At 35.0% G+C, this 24,473-nt stretch overlaps 1 protein-coding gene across 1 annotated transcript in view; it reads right to left on the bottom strand.

Annotated features, from left to right (window-relative positions):
* The window catches only part of LOC150078327 (uroporphyrinogen-III synthase-like), a 163,538-nt gene extending 142,807 nt beyond the window's left edge, over positions 1-20,731 (bottom strand). The window contains exon 1 of the mRNA XM_090384204.1: positions 20,639-20,731. The gene's annotated coding sequence lies outside the window, so the exon portion shown is untranslated. The remainder of the gene's footprint in view (positions 1-20,638) is intronic.
* Positions 20,732-24,473: the final 3,742 nt, after the last annotated feature.

Here is a 24,473-nt window from a genome sequence, read left to right as displayed (position 1 = left end):
ATTATTCTCTTCTATTATGAATAAATGTTTCTGTCCCTTGGGGAGGGCCAATCTCTGCTATTATCTATGCTCTTGGTACTGTATATCATAAGTTATACATTCATAGAGAATGTGTGCCCAGTCTTCACTCACGTCACAGGTACAGTTTAGGCGGAAACACACTATTATCACGTCACGTGATTCTCGTCATGTCCCTGATTTGTGTAAACTGTGAAGTCGGTCGGAGAAGAAGCGTCACTGTAATAGGGTGACCAGATTAAAAATTTGATCTCGGGGTACTCATACTTGTGTTTGGGGTATTCATTCCTTGTTTACGGGTACTCACATTATATCTTAAGAAAACCGAACAATTTTAATAACATTTTATTTCTATATTTTGTTGATTTTTACAAGTTCGTGGAATGTAAAATTAGTCAAATTTTAATAAAATTGACCGAATTATAGCCCGTGCTTTAATTTGTTTAATTCGGAAAATTTTATTGCAAGAGTTATAAACACTAAAGGAAACTTTTTATAAATATTAACATCAAATGTTTTACATAATTGTTTACAATACACATTCAATAAACCTGATTTATTTTATCAAAAAGAAAATATTTACCGAGCTTTCATTTGAGCAAATTTCTTTAGCAGTTTTTCATTTTTTTAGTACATATGCGTAAAATTCTTTGCATGACATATTGTGATTGGTTTTCACCAACAGTTATCCTTCAACATCCTTTAGGTCTAATTTATTTCTATCCTTTTGCCATGCGTTAAACATTGAGCTAAATACTCGCTCACTCATTGCATTTGAGTGAGGCAAAGCAAAAACAAAATTAATATTTTTTTCTGTATTACGTACTTCGTACGCATTTAAAATTTTTATCCAAACATCTGTGATATTTCTGAGGTCTTTCGTCGCAATATTTTTACGGAATGATTTCAACAGAACATATTCTTCATACAGCACATTGATATTGATATTAGGAATTTTTAATAAAAAAAAAAAAAAGTTTGTTGCCCGACCATTATAACGAAATAAAAAAGAAGTCAAGTAGAATGTAAAAGGTTACAAAGTAGGCATAATATAAATATTCTATAACCCTCTTTGTAAATAGGATAGAATGTCCTTTTTCTAATCCCTTAATTCAAATGCACCCTAATTAAAGACTAATTAAGGGTGCATTTCAACAACAACTTTATCGTCAGTTAATTCTTTCTTCCTAAATAATCACCTTAACAGATTGTTTTATGGTTTCTGCTTTTTTCAAATTTTCCCCATTTCAAATGTTAAAAAAGGGGTATCTTGGAAATTTTATTATAATTCAAAAAGGGGTACTTCTGGCAACCTGTAACGTTGCATATGTGTCATTCTCTTTGAGGAAAGCTGAAGCGAAATGAATTGCCACAGTTCATCCTCCTCTTCAGATTTTGAAGAAGATTTGAAAATGCATGCGTTTTTCTTATAGCCGAGAAAACAAAAGAGTACGCAATGGATACACGACATAAACTGGAAGAGAGCAGAAAAAGTCGAATTCCATCATACTGCAGGACTTAGAAGAAGATGAAAATCGTTTCAAGATGTAGTTATGGATGAATAAAGAAGAATTTAATTTCCTATATAATCCAATTAAGGATGACATTCAAGGTCAAAATACGCAATTTAGAAATTCAATTAGCGCTAAGGAAAAATTAGTTGTATGTTTAAGGAAAGTTAAAATACTGCAAGTTTAATTTTGAATAAGGACTTATTCTGTCAAAATACGAAACAAAAATTTTTAATGAAATTTAATTACAACAAAAAACTACTTTTCTGAGGTCTTTTGTCGCAATATTTTTACGTTTCCGTTAAAATATTGCGACAAAAATTGAACTTGTAAAAAATGTACTTCTAAAAATTGAACTTGTAAGAAATTGTTACGAGTTGTGAAAATTGAAATGATCGACTTGTTCGTCCTCTCAATTTGTTAATTGTAATTCTGTTGGTCTATTTTCCTCCTTTGGCAATTTCTGAGAGTCCCTGTGACTGGACATTTGCGGTGAGTACGCCGAGTAGCTGGTCGAAGTGGAGGGTGCTTCGGAATAGACACAGGAGCAACGTCCTTGATGTTGCTGTTGTTATTTGTTTTCGGATATTCTTACTTGTGCGCTCAAAACAGATTATTTACTTCTTATTTAATTTTCTATTAGCATTTCCTCCATTTTCTTCTTGTCACGAGGTCAAGCCTAACGAAATTTCTGTTCGAACTGAAAAATCTGAGCTCCTGACAATGTCGGGCTTCAAGATCGAATAACATTATCCGGTCTTGAAGCCCGATGTGTTACCTTGTGAATACAGCCAATGACAACAGTGCGTCTCCGAGCAATAAACTAATTGGTAAATATAGCTCCCCACTTTTTTTTCTTTTAATTTCGATCTATCTTTCGTATTTTAGACCTGTAACTTCTATGTTCAAATCACAGTAAAGAGGGTAAGTTTCGTACATGTTATAAAGCTTAATGGTAATTTTTAAATACTTAGTTTTATTTAACGAAACAAAAAGCAATTTTTATTAAATATAATAGCTTTTTCCTATTTTATTAAATGAGTATGATATCCGTAAGTGGGAGGAGTGTTCATGAAAACGGACTGCCGAAAAAAGAAAGTAGAAATAATCTGGGAAAATCCTAACACTTTCTCCCGAGACTAATAAACTTACCATAGCTATAAAGCTGTTTATAAATGTATGAAAATAATTTATAAAATTTAATTCACTCAAATATCTGTTGTTAAAGCAATCCGTTATTAATAGTAATATAATTTTGAGTGTCGGTTTTAATGTATTTCTTAATATTTATCCAATAAATAAATTTTTATATATTCGTTTATTTTTCCTCTGCAAAATGAATTGTGAATAAATTTTGTCTTTTTTAAAAATCGGTTCACTAGTAAAATCATTCTCATCAAACGCTTGAGAAGAAATTAAAACGGCAGTAGTTGTTAGCATCATCGTGTGTGAAATGTGACCATAGGATCTCTTCGCATTCCGTGTTCAACCGGCCGATTAAATGATACATAGAGCTTGCGTCGTCGAGAAGTACAAATCGATTCTCTCTCTCTCTCTCTCTCAACGAATCTTTCAAATCTCAACTTGCGCTTTACCCATGCGCCTGCAACGCTCTCTTATTGTTTACTAGAGCCATGTTAAGACTAATGCGCACTTACCAACAGGTGGCGCCCTTGCATATTACAACGGTTCTCGTGGCATAATTGTGTGTAGGAGTATGATGTGCTGAATGGTGTTCATGTCACAACTGTTTTATCGGGAAACAGCGAAAATATTAAAATTTCGTCCGAAAATCTAGCCAGCATGAATATATCATCTACCGAAGATGGGGCGGAGAACAAAACGAGGTCAGTGAAAGTTTTCATGGTCCTTATGGTAAACAATGAACCTAATCCGGTACTCAGGATTTTAGAGCCTATTTTTCTGGCAGTGGCATTTCTTGTCACATTTTCAGCCAACGTTCTTATTGTGGTAACGATCAGTAGTAGTTATAGTTTAAGAAAGGTGGCTTTTAACTGGCTTATCCTTAATCTTTCTGTTGTTTGTCTTAGTGAAAGTCTACTGAATATCACCATCGCTCTATATTATAAAACTATGGAAAACTGGACACTTGGCTCCATAATGTGTTCTGTCAATTCTTTCACCGTCCAGCTGATAACACTAGAGATGGCATTTGGACTGTGTGTAATGTGCGTAGAGCGGTGGATAGCATCATGGAGACCGTCTCAGTTTCAGCGGTATTTAACTGTTCCGAAACAGATGGTTGCCATAGCAATACTCTGGATCGTTGGCGTTCTACTATGTTTACCCATCGTTGTGGGATCGATCGAATCTCGAGCTTTCCCAGCCCGCTACGGATGTACAATGGCCGACAGCGATGCCTTCGTCTACGGAATGTTTCTTACGCTGTGGTGCTATGTCCTACCTGTTGTACTTGGCAGTGTCTGTTTGGGATATCTTGGTTACCGGAAGTGGAAAGAAGCTAAAAGAAGACGAAGCAAAAAAACCGATGTGGACTATGCGGATTATTTTTATCAAGATTCGTTTTTGTGGTGCGAGTGGGCTAGCATTACGATAATTGTCGTCTTGGCTATATTATACGTGTTGCTCGAGATACCTTACGTTGCAATTCACCAGGATACGGAACTATGTAAGGGTTACAATAAATATGGCAGGGATGCAAACGTTACTCTTCCTGTGATAGAGAAAACCACTGGTATGGATACAGCATTTACGTGGTTCAGATATTTGTATGGTTGTATCTTCCCTTTCTTAGTTTTCGGCATGAGAAAGGATATCAGAAAAAAGTTACAAATTCTCTTTAATTGCTGTAGAAAGAATGCTGTTGGAGATATGTCGCCGAGGCCATCTCAACGTGCCAAAAAGAAGGAAAAAAAAAAGAAAACGGAGAAGAAAGAAACTGTGAATAATACCACAAATCTTTCCACACCCGTACTCTTTGCTACTCCAGAAGGTCTTCATATTCGATTATTAGATGGCAATGAAAACACTGCCACCAAGAGCATTCAATTAGATGACACCGTTACTTCCAATTGGACTTCTGAACCACGTTTTGTTAGTTATTTGTGTGATGTTGACGAAAGCACTATATTCGACGAGTGGGACGGCTATTCTAGAAGATGGGAAGACGATTCTTCGCTCAGTGACCGCCGAGAATCTCAAGATTCCACTGACTTATTTATCGAAGCAATGGATGAAACAAAAGATCGGCATAATGGGAATCTGAACATCATAGATGATATACCGCCCGAAAAACTTCACTCGAAGAATCCAAGAAAGAGTGTACGGTTTGCGGATACAATAACCATCTTTAGACCAGAGACACCAAAACTATCTCGAGTTTTCACACCGAAATTGAGAAATTTAGTAAATAAAGGAGTATCGAAGATACCACGTAGAATTAAGCCAAAGAAATTGGAATCTCCATTAAGAGTGAGAGTAGGACCATTGAAACCAAAAATAAAAAAAGTAGTCGGTGCGACTTCACTTCCAATAAGTGAGTTTGGTGGAGGTAGAGGACTTCCAGTGGTTAACAAATACCGGCCAGTGACTAGAACAGTTTCGAAACCAGCCAGAAAAACTTTTGCAGTGCATTCTGTTGGTCGAAATGTGAAACAGGTACCTCGACTCCCGAGAAATAGATGAGGAAAGTATACTTATTGATATCTGTAAATATGTTTTCCGCATTAATTTATTTTACCTGTATTTAAAGGTTAGCTCTGGACATATAATTGACGTGCATTTAAACAACGGTGTGTATATTTTAGAGTAGTATGACCAAAATATTTCATAGCTCATGGCGATTTGCCTATGAGATAAATGCACAAATCACAATATGTTGGATGCTAAATGTTTCAAAAGAGCAAACATTTGATGGCTGAATTTATTGTTCATCTTGCTTAATATTTGAACTATATTCACCCAAGTTGTTTTTATCTAAAATAATTCATTATCAAGGATTTATCAAAGTATTTCTCATTCTTTTTTTTTTTCATATTGCGAATATGACCTCATATTCACTTTTACTACTAATTACTACTACAGAAAAGATGGTTTTATAGCAAGATATTTTAAACAGTGTTCTAAAAGAGGTTCCTTATTTATTCTACTGTTTTGTAACAGTGATCCTTTTTTCCTTTTCTTTTTTTTTAACATTACATCAAGTATGAATAATCTTCCCACCGCCCAATTCTAAATGAAATTTTCTGTGTAAGCTATTGTCTGAGTGCGCGCACCAGCAGTATATTCTGAACTTTAGAGCTGGGCTGCATTTCCCTATTATTTGTGTATATTTTCACTTTAGAGATATATTTATTTATTTTCATTTTAATTACATATTATTCAACTTTTATTATTATTAGCCATGTGGTGCAAGGAAGCCTGAGGCTTATGCTGCAGCAGCCAAAAAAAATTCCCGAGTTACCCTGAGCGCGGAGAGGAGAGAGAGAGAGAGAGAGAGTCAGCAGTAGAAAGTAATCACCAAGAAAGAGAAGAATAATGATATCCAGCCCAGGACCCTGGGTGTGCCAAGCCCATACTCACCAGATGTGAGCCCCTGGGGGCGTTTCTATATATTGAAATGTTTATCCAACTTTCTACATATTGAAATGCTTATATAACTTTTTATATATTGAAACGTATAAATATAAATTTCTACTAAATAATAATGACAATCCGGTTTCGCGTAAATGTCTCTATAATTATACTGCGAATTTCTTCATTTATTGCATTTCTCCTGTATGAGTTAATGCCTATAAACTAACCCAGAGAATATACCATTGGTGCTTGTACGTGCGAGCGCTCATTGCATCATTATCCCGGAGTCTTCTTCTTCTTTTAGAACTATTTTGTTGTAAACAAAATGTTTTCATAATGAAAAAGTACACTGCTAAGAATTATTGTTGAGTTTGTAGATTCCTTCAAAAAAGTAAATTAATTGAAGTTCCTACAATCATATGATTCTCCTTTGAAAATTTTTATATATAAAATGTGTATTCATTGCCCACTTTTTTAGGTACACCTACTGTGTAAGAGCCCCTTTTTGCTAGCAACACAGAGCCACACACTTCGGCATGAACTAACTTCCCGACGATATGCACACTAAATGACATTTTTTTTTACTTCCTGTGGAGTGAATAACAGTGATACCCATTATCTGATGGACCTTTCCATGCCATCCAAACATGCATGCTCTACGATAGTTGTTTTTCCTAACTGTGGTGCGGGTCGCCATGTTCAGGGAGCAGGACGCAAACGAATATTCAGGTTAACAATTTCAATTATTTAATGTGAAGAAGTGAAAACTATTGTTCTATGGAATTGAGTATTCGGTGGCTGCGGGGTTTATTGAGAATGGGAGAATCGGCATAATGTCCTCTTACCAATTCGATAAGATGAGGAGTAGGCAATCAACGTGATTGAGTGAATGATGCTTAAATAACTGCTGATATTCAGCCATTGATCCACAGGAATGGAAAGGAACCTTGGAATCCCATCAAAGCATGTCCCAGACTCACACTTCTCTCACCAGCCTACAGTGCTGTGCATACGATTGGAAGGCCATGGCTTCATGCTTTCGTCACAGTGTAAACCTGTTACAGGCATGATGCTGTTAAAACCTTGATTCGTCGGACCACTAGACCTTTTATTTCCTGTCATTGCTGACCGGTAATAAAAAGAGATTCTAATGCTTTGTGTAATCCGTTGTGTTGTCTACAATGTTTTCTCAGCAACTGCTGGGAATGATCTCTCTTTCGCTTGGAACATATGTTTCAAACCACGTGTCATATCAGCCTATTTGCATTCTTGAGGCGTTCCTGATAAAGTGAGCACTGAGCGTTCCTGATATATTTAGTAAGTAATAATAATAATGAATGTCATAAAAAAAACATAAAACCTCCAAATTTATGCCAGTTTTCTCACTTGTATGGTACGGAATTTTGTAGAATTTTATGCATTTTGGAAACTTTATCAATATATAATGTCATAAAAAATACATGATATAAAATTTTCTTCAAATGATGCTCACTATCCCACAATAGAATCCATATACGTATCGAGGTTATGAAAATCGACGAAAAACTAGAATTTTTCACAAGCAATGACTAGCTTTCACATATTTGAATCCAAATTTTTGCTCAACATACAAACTAATTGTTGCTCACATGTATTGCAAGGATATATCGATGGCTCAATTTTTGTAGTATAATATATACCATGTGAAATGTATGTATTTGGTAATATTGTGAAGATCCAGTTATGACATTAAGTGTCGCTTAAATTTAATCCTGAAATAGCACCATTCTACCATGCTAATTGCTATGATGTTTAACTGAATACCGAATGATTACCATAAGGGTTCCAATACGTTACTACCTTTTTCGGGTGTTACATAATTTGTGAAAGGTAGATATTGTAGATGCTAGAAGACCGAAATAATTTCACGAATTTCTTTTTTAAAGTCCTTGCTGTTGAATATCGTGAAATTTGTACAGTATATACGCCCTGTGTTTGCTATTGTAATGTATAGAATGATAGAAGTGACCGAATTGGTGTTTTTGTTATGGGAGAAATATACTGACATCATTTATTAAAGTTAACTGGTATACACAATTAACAAATTACTTCTATTTGTTAATATTTTGTTAGATATAATTGTTGAATTTTATATTCCTCGTAAGGGACGATAATTAACGTATTTACAAAAATGCTTAAAGGAATAATTTTTGGTATTTGATTATTTTTAAAATTTTAAAACATGATGATATACTTATTACCCTAAATGTTTGGTTTATCTTTGAATGTTTTGCATGATATAAATATTACATTTAACGATTAAAAGTGAAGCTGAAATCGTATTATACATTTTTTTAAAAACTATAAAGTGAGAAGCGTATTTAAGTAGTTTCCTACTAATTCGAAATATATTAATTATAAGTCATTATGTGATTTGCTAATGCGTCATATTTAGTTCTCCTCTGTAAAAGTTAATCTCCTATGAAAGAGAAAAAAATTTTGCATTATAAGAGAATGAGAGAGAGAGAGAGAGAGAGAGAGAGAGAGAGAGAGAGAGAGATTTCCCAATCCCTGACTCTTTCTCTCTCTAGTTCAATGTATATTTATAGTGAGGTATAAAAACACAATTTTGGATATATTATCATGCAGTATTTCTTTCGCTGTAGTGTATTAACTATATTACAAAGATTCATTTTACTTGTTATTACATAGGAGATGCAACTGCAGAGTGAGATCCCACCAAACTTTATAAAATGAAGAAAAGAAATCGGTCTCACCATCTGCGAAGATTTTTGTGTACAGAAAGAATGGGTTCGTTTTTAGATGCTATGGGTTCACGTATTTTTGGTAAAAACAGAGTGGATCCATGTAATAGATATTATGCTGCTAAAGAGAACCAAGACATTCATACACATATTTAAACGGGGAATTTAAAATACTAGTAGCTCATTTTAACACTGCGAAGTAGTTTTGCAATTCCACAAGGCAAATTCTTCCTGTTCTCTGGAGCTAGTAAGTAGTCAATTTGCATACAACAGATTGACCACATACCAGTACTGAACAGAAATGGTCAATTTATAAATAATAGTAATACATTTTCGTGACAGCTTCGGCTGTTATTGGTTTTATTCTGAACTTATTACAATAAGTATGGCTGAACCGTTAACCAGATTTAAAAAAAAAACAAACACAAACGCCAGATTATTATTTTTGCTAAGTTACTGAAAGCCAAAGTTTTTCAGGAGTACAGCCTTGGAAGTACTAATTCCTCAAAGATTGTCATTGAATCCAATCAAATAAAAAAAGGTGGATTTATAAAAATAGCCGAACTACATTTGGATTTCATGTAGCACTTATTGAATTCGGTATTTTTTACATTTATTATCGCATTGAAATTAAATAAATCGGTAAATTATATTTAGGCTAAAAATCAGGTATAAAAAGAATAATTAAGACAGAATTAATAAAAGTCTAATTAAAACCAATTTTTTTAGCACCGACCATTTTTAACTATTAAATTGGTAACTTTTAACGTACGTAATTGATTTTTCTATAATTCTACACAAACCAATTTATTTTAAATAACCTTTATTACGTATGTCAGTTATTGTTAATATTTAATGGTTGTGCAGTGTTCAATGTGTGTTTTCTCTTTGGCTACAGTTTCCAAGTTGAAAATCGTGATTATTCTTTAGACTGTAACTTTTCCAGTGTGTAATCATGGCATTTGAGCAAGTATTAATTGATATTAGACATATATAAATTTATATTAGACAGCTCCTGGAATGGTCGTATACTATAGTTTTCTTTCGAAATTCTAATTGATCTCAGTCATATGAAAGTGTCTTATGTACACGTTTTCATGTTTTTATATATTGTGCTTATGTGGATTGGATAGTCGGCTATTAAAACTTGATTAGTTGCAGAAAGTAAGCTAAAATGGTAATAAATAAGCTAAACTGCTCCATAACTAGCCGTACTTACAGTATGCAGATTTTTTGGTAACACTTATGCAATGATTTATAGTATATATTATATACATGCCAAGCATTTTTTCATGTAGTGATATTTTAAGACTGATTTCTTTATTGTAAATTAAAGCACAACAGCATAAATAGCTTTTCTAAGAAATATACGTTAACTATTGAGTCGTAAGCGAATTTTCGCATTTGCTCGTACACCTCAAATCCTATTGTGTGATGTCTATACGCTTTATTATTAATCAATCCAATTTGTAATAAAAAATTCTTAGCAGTGTTGATATTACACTATTTTGTATGTGTAGCAATGTGACGTACAATTTTTGTAAAGGCATTGCAGTTGAATGCAATGAAAAATGGAAACATGTATTTGTTATGTGTTGACTATTATCAATTGAAACTTTTTGACACCAACTGAAATTGATGTTTGGTATCCGAAGTTAAGGTTTTTATGTATTCTTGCTGGAATTATATTACCATTTATACTGTAGGGTTTATCGTTCACCAGAGACTACGTCTGAAAATGTTGTAATCTAAATGTATTAGTATATATAAACCAGAGGTTCTCAAACTTGTTTACCAGCAAGTTATAAGTCAATAGAAGGCAGCAAAGAAAAATCATAACAATATCAAGTTCATCAAGGTACTTGCAACCATCTTCAGATTTTCTACCCACTCAGAGAAATACAAATTTTCCTAGCATGGAAAATTTCTTACCCTGTTATCCTGCCACCTTGTTATGTGAAATTTATAAAGATTTTGAAAATGTGTCACCTAGTATAGAACCAATTACATCTTATGTGGTCATTATTAAGAAAAAAATATTATCATAAACGCTCAGAACATCCCAGAAATAATGCTTGTTATTAATGAATATTTCAAAAACATCATTATTGCATCTGCGGATATATTTTTCTCATCAGATTATTATTATGCCATGGATGATTCCGCAAAATGTTTGAGAATCGCTGATGAAAATATTATGCAATTTTATAAGAGAATAATGATGATTAAACTTAGTAAATACAGCTTTTAATAGTTGGAGGGCTTTATTGATGAATACATTTAAATACATTTAAATAATTTTCCAGCACAAATAAATTATGAACCAGGTGTCTCAATATCAGAGAAATGGTTTGCTGAATTTTTCAATATGCAAAACTATTAAGTCATTCTGTTTTGTTTTTTTAAAGCATACAGACACTGTCTGTAAGCAATATTTACTTTATCATGTACAAATATAGGTGCTTACCATTTAATTTTTTTCTAGAATGTTGAAGTTCTGTAATAAAAGCTTAATTTAGAGTTTATTTATAAAAAAAATAATACTGTATTATGATGATTACAATTTTAATTTATGTTTCATTTTAGTTACAAAATCAAACAGAAATGTATTTGTGAATATATAAAGCAAATTAATTTAAATCAGCGGGATTTCACCTATAGTGCAGGTGATGCAACTGCACCAGGGCTTTTGCTCGGAGTGGGGCAAGAGGAAAAAAATAAGAAAGTTACGTATAAAAAATAAATAAATTACGTTACACCAGAGCCCAAGCTCATGACGATACGACACTGATATAAATGTTGTTTTACTGAAATAAAACTGTGGTATTAATGGAAAATTCTATAGAGAAAATAAAGTATTTACACTTCAGAGAAGAACGACGTCTCAAACTTGTGTATTGATCATACAAAAATTTGTTGTTTATGATGTTTAAGATTTTTAACCCGTTGTTACGAATTTTGTGCATCCCAATAAAATTTTTTATCAAAATTTCAGAGTGTTTGTTAATATTTAAAATTTCATACTTTTTCAGTATGAAAACTCGCATAAGGAAAACTTTTTTTCAGAACTTTTGCTATATGAACTGTAAGGTCACAACCGACATATAATGAAATGGAAATTTTCAAACCCAAGCAAGGCAATCATTGCCATCAATACTTTCCCCCAGAAAGCAACATTTTCTGCTTCATCGATGAATAATGGAATTATTTAATCCTATTGCTGCTCATCAGTAATAGGATTAAATAATTCCATCAATTACAAACCACTGGTGAGAAGCATGCTCAATGTCAACAAGGCGATGGCTCTTTTAGGCTATTTAAATAACATCTTCTCAAGTGTTGTTCACAGAACTTGCTTATTATTAAAACAAAAACATATACAAATATCTTAATTCTGTTACATATTCTGTTTAGAAGTCATTCTCAAGTCTGTAGTTCTGTTATCCTTGTAACTTCCGAAAAGTACAAGGATCCTATCAATTTAAAGTACTGATTTGTATATAGATTTTTAAAAAGCATACTAAACTTGAATTTACTGAATAAATAATAATAATAATGATGATGATAGCTATTCATCCTCAACAGCCTCAAATATCTCTCAATAAAGTTGAATTTTCAAAAATATTTTAAAAGATTTTTGAAAATTTGACAAAAATAAGATTCCAGTTCAACGCACTCTGGTTAAGTTATTTAATCAATAAATTCCCTTCCTTTCCCGGTGACATGCTGTTTTTTTTTATTTATATCTTAGTTCAATTCTTACAACGTTCAATGCTTTTAACAGAATCAAGGAATAGTTAGAATGGGATGGGATGCTTATTTCTGGATTTTATAACATACACCTGAAATAACAGAAAAACACGTGAAACTTTTTTATCCATACAGTACTCATTCAACTAAGGGTAAAAATCGAAACTTGTGCTTTAGTCGTCGTATCTTCGACGACTAAAGCACAATTTTCGATTTTTCGGAAGGCGCCTAAAGTCCTCTGGGGCGGCTCTGCTTTAATGGTTAAAACGTGTACATCTTCTCTGGGCGTGTTTATTCTCCATGAAAAGTTGATTTTTGTTTCCGGCAGAGCACCACCGATCATAGTAGACAGCGGATCACTTACAGTAAAGAAGAAGATAGAAAATTTTGACTGCTAGGAAAGGAGCTAGGGGAAGAGAGAAAGAAACATTACTCTAATCAAGTTAATAGTACAGCATTCTTTCGGATGATGAACGCCACGAATTTACTTTTTGTGCTCATTTTTAAAATGTATACAGTATAATTTGACTTAGTCGTAAATAGTCAAATTTAACACTCGATTTTTTCCAGTGTCAATCAGTGGGCGACCTTAATATGCTGGGAGATTGTCTGTATTGAACTGAAATTTATGGAACAAAGAGGGTATGTACTTTGGGAACTGCTAAGTACATCGATTCCTGATACAGACCACCCGTAACTTTCAGAGTTTAGGGCTCTCCGCATCATATTTTGAACTATTTCAAATAAACTGTTTTCCTATTGAGATGGAAAGCGGTAGTGCTTATTTGAATATGGAGTACTCTTCACCTTCACAGCGAGTTACTGCAGTACCTTTTTCAAACAGCACTTATGTATCTCAAAATTCCCGTTTTTCTTCCTTTTTCGAAGAGACGTTAGTTAGTATTAGAAAGCCTTCGCTTAAAATAGAAAGGGAACAAGAAAGCATATGCATCATTCAGATGTTTATAAATTATCAAGGAAACAACTTTTGAAGCTATTTCAATTTAAAGTTTTTTCTACCACAATTTTCGTGCATGGCCATGTATAAAACAATTTATAATTGAATAATTTGTTGGTGTATAGTGATTAATAATACGCTCTAGTTTCTTTAAGGCGTGTACCTTCTGATCGTGTAACTCCCTGTTAAATTGTACTTGTCAAACATGGCATGTGTCAACACTTACTGTATAATTCAAAAAATTCATTACTGTAATGAGAATTTCCTTCTAAGGTTCAAAATTCATTTTGGGGGAAGAAATATTTTAATTTTAATGTGTTTTACCGCTTAAAAATTCATACCGTTTAGTCTCTTCAAAAACATTAACTTTGAACTGGTTTCACTGTATTTCAATAGTATTAAATCGGTTTAATAAGCATCTAACAGATGCCATCACAGAAAAAGATAAATAAGCCTTGACGGCACAAAACATAGAATCAGAATTAATAGTCCTAGTTTAAATTTAAAATTATTCGAAAAGGAAAACAATATATCTTAAGGTTTCCCCGAATCAGGTCCACCTCAAAACTAACGTTGATGAAATTGGTTAACGTTATCAAAATAAGTAATTCGACTGTCCAGAAAGATATCAGCAGTACTTTATTCTGACCTGCATATTAGAAGAACAACTATCCATTGTGATAATGGAAAATGCATGAATGAAGTATGAGTTTCTGGCTATTTAATTAGTGCCCTCAGAAACTGGGGTTTTTCGTCCAGCAAAACAGACAAATCGACCATAGAATGCACGCAATTAACAGACATAAGACACATAGCACGGCAGATGAATTTAATTATCCGGGTGGCCTAAAAATAATAGTTTAGTTTTTTTAGTTATTTAATTAGTGCTCACTCTAGCTTAACGGAATTTTTAAGATCACGAATCATGGAATTGACTTTCTACTGTGGGGGGGGTGAATTTATGAAAATGTTATTTTATATATTTGGTTATATTTATTATTTCCCCTTTTAACAACTCCCCTTTATAATAACTCCCTTTTATAGTAACTCCCCACTTGCGCATCTGACTATACTTTACAGAAAATTTCCATGTTCTAGGGGAAAATCTCCTTGATGAGTTTAATTCCCTTTGGATAGGCTTTTTCTCAGAATAACAAAGAGACACACAAATGTTGTATAATAAAAATACAGTTTATTGGACACCTTTACATAGATACATCAAACAAAAGAAGTTTATTAAACTCATGACCAAATAGATTTAATTTCATCTTCTTATAACAGAATGTAAATGAGCAAAGTAATTTGCCTATTGAGCAAACTCAAGGAGGGCTATTTCCTTTACATAAATCATAAACAACTATCTCCTCTTTTAAACTAACAAAATGTTTCTACTTCCTTACTCCTGAGTTCAATTAACTTTCAAAAGAATCTATTAACATTCTCCTTTCATTACAAAACAATTCCTACTCCAAATTGATAAAGCTCCGATACTCTTAATTTCAGTATAAATCATTACTCTGTTTTCTAACAGATTATAGCCTACAACCTTCTCTAATCTAGGTAATTATTATTACTATCAAATTTCTACAATTAACTACTTGCACATTCGGGGGTTACTGACATCCGTCTATCCCCTTCCAAAATTCATACTTAGTCATTCACTTATTTAACCAAATATTAACAAGTATCAATCACATCAAAAATTTTATATCTATTCCCTTCCAAAATTTATCTATATGTATATTGACTTGCCCTGGGTAATGTCCTTCAGTCCATAACATTCACTAACTTATTCATTACAATAAAGTACTACTTATACATATGTGTTCAATCAAAAGTTCTGATAAATTGGTTATCAAGTGTCTATAATCGATGTGATGGTGAGAGTACTTAAACAAACTAATCACTTACTGACATAACTTGGCAGACTTCACGGTACATCCTTCTCTAAGCGAGTAGGGGATTCTTTCTATCTGGGTCGCATCTCACAATCACTGGGGGCGTTCGATATAAGATACTGCATTCCTTCCTGGGTACCTTTTTATTTCTTTATGGACGCATTAATTTCATCTGATCAGAATGGCTGTACTCTTTTTGTCCGGCTTCGGATTTCATCAGCTCCAGCGTACTTGCTCTCAGAATATCAGGCAATCTCGTTCCTTCATAATGGAGTTGACTCCTTCTCATCTACTTTAAGGATCTTGAAAATTTTTCCCTCTTTTCTATGGCACGTGTTCATCTCTCACTTCAAAACTCAGTCTACTTTTGACTGACTGTCTGACCGACTTCTGCACCTCATCTTCATCTTTCCACTTACTCGATTGCCTCTCTCACTAACTTATTAGATTAACGACTTAACTGTTCACTTAAAGCTTATCTCCCCCTCATACTGACTACACATTAAAACTTAGCCACTTTTCTCCACCGGCTACTCTATCTAAAAGAACTCATTCCTTTCTTTTCTTCTCCAACTCTCATCTTACTGCCCCACTCACTGACACTGACCCACTCTCATCTTACTGCCCAACTCACTGACACTGACCCACTCTCATCTTACTGCCCAACTCACTGACACTCTCTCACTCTCATCTTGTCCGTCTCCATCCACAATTTTTCCGAGTTTGTCACGCCTTCCTACAGTGGTTCTACCAATCTCCTCCTTCCTATATTCATTTTTATCCTTTCATTTGTTGGCAGGTCAGCCAGCCCTGGTAGCACGTGATTCACAATACCCCTCTCCTTTTTTATTTCCTACCTGTTTACATCCGTTGAGTTCTTTCATGTAGGCCGAATGCATCAAAACAACTCCTGTGTCATCACAGCTTGTCTCCATAGCACTACAGACAAACCACAAATGTGTCACTGGAGACCATCGCGTCTATTTTTAGAGGCTTGTGTGTGCGTTTAGCCATATGCGTTTCCGGTGCGTGACCCCTCATAAACTTGTTGCGCCGTACCACCTGCTGGGCTTGCTATAGTATTTTCCGTCAGTTTTCTGTTTTTGACGGATGTAAAGCTAATTTTCTGTTTTTCGTTCTTCCTACCTTTTAAGTTTTACAATCCTTACTGGATAATTCTTGTTTATAGAAACTGACGCTATTAACATTTCTCCCAACGGCAAGAATCCAAAAAGGAAAACTAACTTCAGAAGTCAAAAAAAATATTTTATTTTTGTAAGATTTTCAGATCTTACACTACCCCTAGTTTCTCTGACCATTACTATGTCAATGGAAGAGTGATACTGTACGCGCTTAGTACGTTGCTGTAGAAATTTCGTGTAGCTTCAAGCGTTGCTCTTAACTATTACGGTTTGAATTATGGAATTTAATGCGTCAACATCTTAGGCCATATATGTCACGGCTCTATCGGTAGCTGTTACAGGGCGTTAAGACGCTTCAGAAACTTAGACCACATTGAGCCTGCTATGTCTGTACAAGTGTGTTCATGGGCCTCCTACTACCTCCATCCAGGATCGGCAAATTACAGTTATTGAAATTTGTAGGTCCTCCAGACAGAGAGAGTGGGTAAATCAGTTATGTAGACTATTATGAATGAAAACTGAAAAGAGCGATTATCTGAAACAATCGGGTAATGGATCATACTGTCAATACTTAAAGTATGCCATAAATGTCGGGTGGGTTGTTTTGGATTAGCGCCAAGACATCTCACACTATCAGGCCTCTGTGTCATAATGTTTTCTCCGTTTCAGCACGTACATTACATAATACATATACAGACATACAGTTATGCACAATATTATACGAACTGCCGCCCTTTGACTAAGGTAGTCAATGGGTAAAAAAAAAAAAAAAAAAAGCCAGAAAATAAATAATCCTTACTTGTAACCAAAAATTATGCAAAATCCCATTACGGTAAGTATCCGTGGGTTAACATGGGAATGATGAAACTGTACAATGTTAAAAAAAATTAAATTACATTTTGTTGTTAATTATACATTAAATGACAAAAATAATGATTATAAATATAGGATGAAATCTATTCTGATACGCGCATAGCTGAAAGCCAACTGCAACAGAAATGAAACAATATGTATTAAGCTGATTGCTGGACACATTTAGCTAAAGTCCGTCTTAGGCATGTCACTTTTTCAGATGATCTCAGTAGCATATGAGGGGTTATCTTCTAGCTGGTAGTTACTGTGCCGCGAACGAAGCGACTGTTCATCCTATTCTCCGCGACTTGTGCAAATCTGCGTCCAGTTGACTGATGATTGGAAAAGGTGAGCCTGTTGCGATGCGCTCGCAGGGTTCATTTGTCTCTGTGGAATGGTTGAGGGACTCTCCACGAGCAGTAGCCCAGAAATTTGGTAAACAAATTACCCTTGTTATGATCATCACTATGAATATTACTCGCTCATCTACGAAAGAAAGCAGTTTTCTGATTTTCAGTGCGCTTGCGAACTCCGTGATTGTTTCTAAGGATGGTAGACGGGCCTCATAATTAGCCCACTTCAGAAGCCAGAATTCCATTGGAGGTAGTCTAGAATTCTGTGATCTGTTTGATGTTCGTAAGTACAATGAGCCTCCCCACAAGCGTAGACGATTAATATATGTGAATTTTATATATCTCCTGACCAGAGCTGCTTCTCTAACTAGAAGAAGTTGTTGCTTACAAACATTCAGTAACTCTCCTTTCTCTTCCAATACAAATTGCAAAATTTGTTGAAAAAACTCAGGAATAACATTTCGTTGACATACTACTGCTTAATTCAATAAGAGAAATTTTAATAAAAGGCACTTTACCATCCAGGCTAGAAGATGAATTTTAACACACAGCCCATTTTATTTAGTTATTTGAAAATTAGTCTAATTGTATCGATTTGTCCTTTTCATACCAACAACTAATTAAACAGACTGTATTTCTATGTGGTAATGCATCTTTTATTAATATTTCTTCTTTGAAAAAAGTAATCTCGTAAGTTCTGATGAAATGTAGATAATATTTCTTTATTTTCCTAGTGAAAAACTTAAATATTATTTAAATTTTTATTTTCCTAGGATTTTAATTTTATATTGTTTTCTGTTGGTAAATATCATTTTTCGTTCTAGTTAGAGGATGAAATATTTCTTCTCACATTTTATCTTTGAAGTCTATGATTTCCTTACCATCATAAATTGGAGATTTTTATTACTTCTATTCTTTACTAACATCATACGAAGCTATTTCACAGTTTTGCAATATTTATGTAAAAAATAAATCGTTTCTCTTACCGTATTATTGTGATGTACCTTCTGATGCGTGGAGCTAGAGGTTATTAATGTGATGCAGTTCATATACGCTGAAAAAATCGCATTATTCACTAGCCTCTTCCCTCTACAAACATAGTCAATATTATTGGCAAATTTAGATCGTAATGACAAAGCAACATTGCTTAGCTTCTCTAGTGTCTAAGTTTTCCAAATTAAGTGGTGTAAGATATTTGGATATTTAACATCTATGGAACACGGAACATATTGAGATGATTCTGTGTAGCAAATAGCCACATGAGATCATCCCGTTTTAGATAATAATAATAATACTGAAATGCTTAAACTTGATATGCTGGATGAAGTATTTGCCTGTTTCGGGAAGAAAACGCATTGCTCTCCCATCATTTTATAGGATTTTAAAGGCTACTGAAAACCCTAATGCAGTAGTTTATGCGACAGAGGTGTTTTGATGTATAAACTATTCATTCCTTTATTTCCTGCTGAGATGACAGAAGTGTTCTTGGAAAAAATTACACACGCATAAAGCATTTTGTTGAACTTAGCTGTTGCAATCAGTGTCACGCAATTATCAACGTCACATGGTTGCTTAGATACACAAGTGAATAAAATGGCTTTCATTTGATCACGCGAAAATTTCAGAACTAACCATTATTTTTGACAATGCTATTCGTATTTTGCAAAAATAAACAAACAATATTAATGAAGTTTCGATATGTAGAAATAGGTGTTACTATAATTATATAAAGTTAATTTTTTTGGGAATTAAAAATTTCTTGACCTTTACGTACAAAACTTTTTTTTTGTAGATATGGATTATGTATTGATTACATTACGTGGCATACAAACTATAGATTGCGAGGTTTCTATTTGTGGAAAATTACATATTTGTAATGAATAAAAGGAAGGTATTGTGGCTCGTTATTTCTTGCAATAAGTACAAATGCCTGTCATTCTTACAAGAAAATTGTGTCAAATTGTTTTTCTTTTAGAAATAAGGAAATTCAACCACCTGTTTATTCTCCCAGTGAAAAACAATCTGTAGACCTGATACATTAATATATTCCTAGATGTTCTTCCAATCAAGACTAATTGCTATAATAACATCTTTTTTTATGAAAGCCTCCTTTTATGGAACATTAAGCTGAACAGCCTTACATGAAAATATCGATTCTGCATTTGGTTAGGATATTTCAGCATGCCATTCTAAAGTACGCTTATATTTTATTGATTCCCTGAATGTAGATCCCTGGCACAGTAGACCCCACATTGGGGTGGAAATTTTCCGGATTCGGATCCCATTCATAACAAGAAGAATTTTTATGGACTTTTTGCACAACAGGGCTGAGTAAGTCAATTTTGGCCAGGGTTTTTTTTTTGTTTGTTTGTTTGTTTGTTTGTTTCTCCTTCCCCTGAAACTTGGATTTTTGTTCAGCAGACAAGCAAGTTGATGGACACAATATACTGTCTGTCGCCTTAGTTGCTTTGCCGCTTAACACTCTCACTTACCCCGAATGAAATAATAAAGAAGTGTAGTTTTTGCTGATTCGATTTTAACAAATTATTAGATGTTTAATCTTGAATATATCAAACTGCCCTTATTGCAGCGCAAAATGAAATTTGTTTAAACAACGCAGTAGAGCAAAAAATAACTCATATGAACAAGTAACCGTTTACAGCGCGCCTTACATATAAAGCAGCAGAGCGTTTTACATGTATTCCTAGCATATGATGTCAAAACAAATTAGAGTTGGCTGATAAAAACATAGCTGAAAGTTGAGATGCGAAGCATCGTATGGAGTTTGCGAGTTTAAAATTGAAAAAAAAAAAAAGTTCAGGTTTAAACGATTAAAATTAAGAAAGTAAACTTACCCATCAGTGTAACGTAGCCGAGTGGTGAATAAAAGAGCGCAGTTGTACACGCATTTCAATTGATTGCAGTTCAATTCCACGTGACCGATAAATACACTTAATGATAATATTCTTGCCAAAAAATTATTAGGGCTAAACTCTTCAGATCAATATGGTGTATCTTAGTATAAACAAAAATTTGATGTGCGCATAAACAGCAATCTGCACCTTTTTATGATTAGTTATGAACCTCATCGCAGTGAAAGGGGTGACACAATCTTAAGATGTGTCATTGTTTATTAAATAGGGAAAATATACTTAGTCACGAACTCCGGCACTTTAAGCTTTTGCTAACTCTAATCATGGTGTTTATTATATAGCATTACAGGCAATTTGTGACCGCTATGAAGCTACCTAGAAATTAAAAAAAAAAAAACAGTAAATCCTGTTAAAAACGGTTATCTCCTGGTGTCTAACAACAGTTATGAGCATGCATCAACTTTATTATTATTATTGCCCTTATATTACTTTTCCCTGATTGGGGGTTCCACCTCGTAACTGGTATTTCTACCAAGTACACAGACATAACAACAACACAGTGGTTGTTGTTATGTCTGGTGTTACTGTTGGTGAAGGAACTCTCTGACTATCCTACAGGTGTTCAAGATTGCGACTTTCTGGAGTTCCTTGTAGGTGTTCTCTGGGAGGCCTATTGCTACTAGGCTGTTATGTAGTAATAGTAGTAGTAGTAGTAGTGGCATGTGATTCAAGAAAACAAGTGTATGAGCTTATGCAGCATCAGCCAAAAAAAAAAAAAAAAAAAAAATCACACCATTCCCTCCGAATGCCTGTCCAGTTCCTCCTTAAATTTATTCAACCTATCAACTTCCACAACGACAGATGGAAGTTTGTTCCAGCAATTAACCACCCGCTGGCTAAATGCAAATTTCCGCACATCTATTCTACATCTGTCTTTTCTTAATTTGAATTTATGCCCCCTTAGGTTCGTAATCTGAACAAGTGGAAGGATCCCATCAGAATTCGGCGTGCTAAATCCATTCAAGGCCTCATACACCTGAATCAGATCACCACGCAGGTGCCTAGTCTCCAGCCACTGCAATTTCCAGAACTTAACCCTCTCTTATAAGAGGATCCCTTCATTCCCGTCACCAATCTTGTTGCCCTTCTCTGTACACGCTCAAGCAAATCGACATCCTTCCTAAAATGAGGCCTCCAGACCTGCACGCAGTACTCAAGACGTGGCCTGACCATTGCCTTATACAGAGGGACAATCACCTCCTTTTCCCTGCTAGCAAAATTCCTGTATATCATTGACAAAACCCCATGACCTGCCCTGGCAGCCTGTCTCCATTGCTCAGAAAACTTCATATCTGACTGCACAATTACTCCCAGGTCTTTTTCATTTTTTACCACCTTAAGTGTAGTACCACACAGTTGGTACGTTTCTCTGGGGTTACTTCTACCCATATGAAGTACAGTACTTTGCATTTGTCAAGGTTAAACTTCAGTTGCCACTTCTTAGCCCATCTGCCCAAATTATCTAGATCCTGTTGCAGTAGCACACTGCCATTACTGTCATTAACAACCCTGTCAACTTTGTATCATCTGCAAACTTCGACACTAAGCGTGATATACCTTCATCAATATCATTGATAAATATACAAAACAACAGCGGACCCAAAACCGAACCCTGTGGGACTCCACTAGTAACATTAGTCTACGAAGAGCAGCACCCATTAATTACCACCCACTGTCTTCTACCACTCGACCATCCTTTTATTCATTCTAGCAACTTACCCTTAATACCGTTCTGCTCCAATTTGTACAATAGTCTTCAATGCGCAACAGTGTCAAAAGCTTTCCTGAAATCCAAATATATGATATCAAAATTATTTTTTGCATCCAGTTCCTTTGTAACCACATCATAATATCCTATCAAATTTGTCAGACAAGACTTTCCCTTAACAAACTCATGCCGTGTCTGAACTATTGCTGCAGTCTTGTCTAGATGATCCTGCAATGCATCTTTAACCAGTGACTCCATTATTTTACCCGGAACAGAGGTTAAACTAACTGGTCTGTAATTACTGGTGTCACCCTTCGATCCCCCTTTGTGAATTGGGAATACATTTGCACATCTCCACTCCGTGGGGACATCCCCTGAGTCCAAGGATGCTCTCGTGATTATGGCTAAGGCTTTGCTTAGTTTCTTTGCCGCCTTCTTTAATATAACTGGATAGATCCCATCCACCCCAGGTGCCTTTCTTATGTTTAACTTCAACAATTTCTCCTCCACTTTGCTCTCAGTTATTACAAAATCATTAAGTATCCTGCTACAACTTGATAACCTTCTGCCATTTTCAAACCTTAATAATTCCTCATGTGTGAATGCAGATGCAAAATACTCATTCAGTTTGTTTGCTATCTTAGCAGGATCATCAACAGTCGAACAATCGATATCAAGTGAACCAATCAGATTTATTCCCTTCCTTTTAGAGTTTATATAAGTAAAGAAATCCTTGCTGTTTTTCTTAGCATCTTTTGCCAAAGATTTCTCAAAATCTGCCTTCGCCTGCCTAATCTCCTTTGTGACTTGAGTTCATTGTACCATACCTGTGGTGCAATGATCGGGATGCTCGTTACTTGTTGCATATGCCACATCTCTTTGATCTCTTGTCTTAGGTTCGTGTACTTCCTGATTTTTTCCCCATGGGTTTTCTGCTGGTTGCCGTTGTTGGGTACCGTTATGTCAATCAGATAGGTAGTCTTTTCCTTCTTGTCCACAAGGGTTATGTCCGGTCTGTTGTGCGGGATTGTCCTATCCGTTATTATGGCGCAGTCCCAGTGCAGCTAGTGGGTTGGGGTCTCTAGTACTGCCTGGGGTTCGTACTGGTAGTACGGTATGTTCTGATCCTGGCTACCTGGTCGTGTCTATGAGTGTACTCAGTCTGGGTGATCACCTTGCAACCCGCGGTGATGTGTTGGATCGTTTCTGAGGCCAGGTGGCATTATTATTATTAAAAAGAATACAATGATATAAACCAGTAAAACGTATTTAATAGATAACATACAATAAAATACAATAGAAGCTTTCGAGACAGTTGCGTCTCTTTATCAACTAATTTGACTAAATTTTGAATACAACGGATATATGGCGCCTCCGTAGCCAGGTGGGAAGGAGCAGCAGTGCGCAGCCCACACTTCTTGATTAGACCGGGGTTCGAGCCTGTCACCACTAAATATGGAGAATGCGGAAAGGTCAGGGAATGACCACCGCATTTCCCGGAGCAATATGGCCTTAGTTGCTAATGCTCCTAAAAACCAAATAACAAACAAACAAACAAACAAACAACGGATATAGCCGTGCGTGCAGTGAGGCGTGTTATTCATTCAAGTTGGTTTCCTATTGTTGTCGCACGGACATGCGCTGTTTTCATCCACCGTTTGTAGAGGTGTAGAATGGTTGTCTCCAGGATGTGGTGCATTCTCACGCCTTTGCAGCGGTTTATGGCCTTCGGATTGTTCAATATGGCAAGTGACTCTAGCCATAGGCGGTGGCGAAAGTGTCGTGAGTGGTCTACTATTTCGCAGTCATGAGAATGCACCCCATCCTAGAGACAACCATATTACAACTCGACAAACGGTGGAGTAAAACAGCGCATGTCCGTGCGACAACAATAGGAAACCAGCTTGAATGAATAACGCGCCTCACTGCACGCACGGCTATATCCGTTGTATTCAAAATTTAGCCAAATTAATTGATAAAGCTTCTATTGTATTTTATTGTGTTATCTATTAAATACGTTTTACTGGTTTATATCATTGTATTCTTTTT

Source organism: Mastigoproctus giganteus, chromosome 11 (genome assembly GCF_048544385.1).
Source record: "Mastigoproctus giganteus isolate SK-2022 chromosome 11, ASM4854438v1, whole genome shotgun sequence".
NCBI classification, from domain to species: domain Eukaryota; kingdom Metazoa; phylum Arthropoda; class Arachnida; order Uropygi; family Thelyphonidae; genus Mastigoproctus; species Mastigoproctus giganteus.
Note: the sequence above shows the minus strand (reverse complement) of the source record. Positions and strands in the feature narration are given on the sequence as shown.